The sequence below is a fragment of the Camponotus vicinus genome, unplaced genomic scaffold, assembly GCF_025532165.1.
Source record: "Camponotus vicinus isolate PSW18456_S1 unplaced genomic scaffold, iyCamVici1.0 SCAF_11, whole genome shotgun sequence".
Classification (NCBI taxonomy): domain Eukaryota; kingdom Metazoa; phylum Arthropoda; class Insecta; order Hymenoptera; family Formicidae; genus Camponotus; species Camponotus vicinus.
Window position 1 is genome coordinate 7,409,775 of NW_028141947.1, and position 2,882 is coordinate 7,412,656.

General features: G+C 33.1%; 1 long non-coding RNA gene across 1 annotated transcript; it reads right to left on the reverse strand.

Annotated features, from left to right (window-relative positions):
* Window positions 1-1,345: 1,345 nt before the first annotated feature.
* LOC145961289 (uncharacterized) lies at window positions 1,346-2,358 on the reverse strand. The gene is made up of 3 exons (XR_014435608.1): window positions 2,214-2,358; window positions 1,851-2,023; window positions 1,346-1,597 (listed from the first exon to the last, which is right to left on the reverse strand). It is a non-coding gene; the product is annotated as an uncharacterized LOC145961289 (long non-coding RNA).
* Window positions 2,359-2,882: the final 524 nt, after the last annotated feature.

Below are 2,882 nucleotides of genomic sequence, written 5' to 3' on the forward strand. Positions count from 1 at the left end.
CAGTATATTGATCCATGTGGTTGATGGGAATGAGATTTCTACAAGACTGCATATGAGTGAATTACACATTGGAAATGCAATTGGAGGATCAAGAGTGGTGATGGTCTTGTTACAGACCGAGGTTAGCGCACTGCATGACTGTTTCTTGCTGAGAGTACGGCTATAGCTAGCATCATCTTTGCGATGTTGGAAATGCACTTGGTTGGTTGAATTTTTGGCAGTGGATTCGCTATATATTGGAAGTTGGCGGACGGCGTGGCTATCCTGGCTGTGTAAGCGGGCTGTGATTGTATCGTCCTCACAAGTAGGTCATAATTCTATTATAGACGTTTATAATTATCTACTGACTTGTTCAACTTTGCGATAGGATAGTGTTAGACTAGTAATAATAATTGAGATAATTCTGATCACTTTCATCACAGACTGTAATGCAAAATTTGCACGAGACAATCTTGCTGGTTGAACATACATAAGGCGAACTAATTATGCAAGTGGACTTACGCCTGTTGTGCAAAATAATTGTGACAGGTGCATGCGGTACCATGGTTCTCTATAAATGAAATTCTGTACCTCGCAGAGAATGATCGGAGATTAGTACGGCGAATTAAGGCGAAGAATTTCTCGTGGCGAAGAATTTATCTAAATGTTTGTTACGATGAGACCCTAGCCTTCGCTGTTATATGGATAAATAATCTGTGAACATTTAGTATACTATTTATACTACTTAGTTTTGAGACGTTGGAATGCTGATGTGAGTGAGTGATATATATTTATGTATATATGCGCATCACCGAATGCAACATGCAGGATAGAAATTGCAGGCTTCCTTAAGGAGATAATATTATGTTTAATCTTAATCATAATGTGAGAGTATTATTAATTCAATATTAGAAGATGGTAAATAGTTTAATTCTAAAGGAAGTGTATTAATATAATTAATATAACATCAATATAACTTTGATGCTTTTAATATTATTGAATAACTAGGATAAACAGTGATAATTGTGACGGATATAATAAAACTGTAGTTGAAACTGATCTTTATTCATGTATACTGGTATAACGTTGATACATTTAATGTTGAATAACTGGAATAGCTGAATGTGAGTGATTTAAGTGGATTTGACTTTAAGAGTATTAAGAAGTTAAATAGTAAACAAATCTGCTATAAGATTTCTATTTTAATATTTGGTTTAATATCTTACTAACCTTAAGGGAAGTATATTAATATAAAATTTTGATATCTTAATATTACTAAATAACTTAGGATAGCTAATAAAAATGATGACTAATATAAAAAAACTATAGTGGAAGTCGAACTTTAATATTATTAATAAGTGGAATGGTTAATGATATCTGTGGGAATTGAGTAACTAAATGTACTCGACGTTAAGAATATTAGGAAGTCAAGTAGTTAAAAAACCTATAAGATTTTTTACTCTAATATTTGGTTCATGTATTGCTAATACATTGTCTGAATTGATGTAGATGAGCCGAATCTCTCCGTCCCCAGAAATAGAGATGATAATGCGACCTGGTTGGTAATACCGGATCTCGGGTAATTGCAATTCTTGTAATAATTATAGTTGTTGCATATCTGAGGAAATAAGTAAGATGATTAGTAATTCAGTATCAGAACACAGCAAACGAAGAAATTTAAACTTATTGTTGTGAATATATATTAGCGTAATTTAAATTCCATTAAATATGAAAGAAACTATACAAATAAAGTCTTGATACTTTTAATATTATTAAATAATCAGGATAGATAATGACAATTGTGGAAATTAGGTAAGTTAAGTGAATTCGACCTTAAGAATATTAGGAAGTTAAGTAATTAATAAATTTACTATAAGAACTGTTGCCCCAACACTTAGTATATGTATCGCTATTATAATTTTCTGAGTTGATGTTGATGAGCTGAGTCTCTCCGTCCTCAAAAACAATAACGCGACTTGGTTAGCAATAGAGGATCTCAGGTTATGCTGCTGCACTTCTTGCGACAGTTATAGTTGTTATAGATCTGGGAAAAATAAATAAGTTTTAGATAGTTAGTGGTAAATAACACACTGAACACTAAGAAATCACGAGTCATATAATGGGGTGATAAATAGCTTGAAATTGATAAATTCAAACAAAAAAGAGACATGCGCAACAGGAATTAATATAATCGGAAATTGAAGCTAAAACCGGACTTTATTCATGTAACTTGCCTACGGGTATATCGAGGCAGCTGAATATAGCTGACAATACCAAATAATTAGGTTAGCTAGTGAAACACTGGTTTATGTCACAATTGCATTGCAATGCTCTGTGTCGATGCAGTATGCTAAGCTTATCCGTCTGCAGAGATTAATGTCGCAGAATTGTGTACCTGTAACATGAGATATTAGGTTAGGTTACTGTATAATGTCATAATAATGATATCATTATATAATCATAATATAAGCGGGAATGATAGTTTATAATCTTAAAGGATAACGGATGTAAGTCTATTATTGTGAAAGATACACCAGGAGTATAATAGATTTTATAATTTTGTTACCTAAGGATCTGGCTTATCTTAACAAACTTGATTCAATCCTTTGGATCAGCGTAGGAGTGCTGAGACATCCCGTCTCAAAATAATGAAATAGCGACGGAATGCACTTGTGACATAGAATATATTTGTTGGTTGCAACAACAAGCACGGAATACTTATATCCGGAAATTTATTTGCGATGAGCTCCATGCGGCAAACACTGGAAAAGACAGGTAGTTAGCATATATTACAAATAACTGCTGAATTATTGTATAATAAAGTAACAACGACGTGCTGTCTGCGATGCACTTCGGTCATTGTTTATGACACTGGTAGGAACTTCTGTAAGTTGTGACTTATA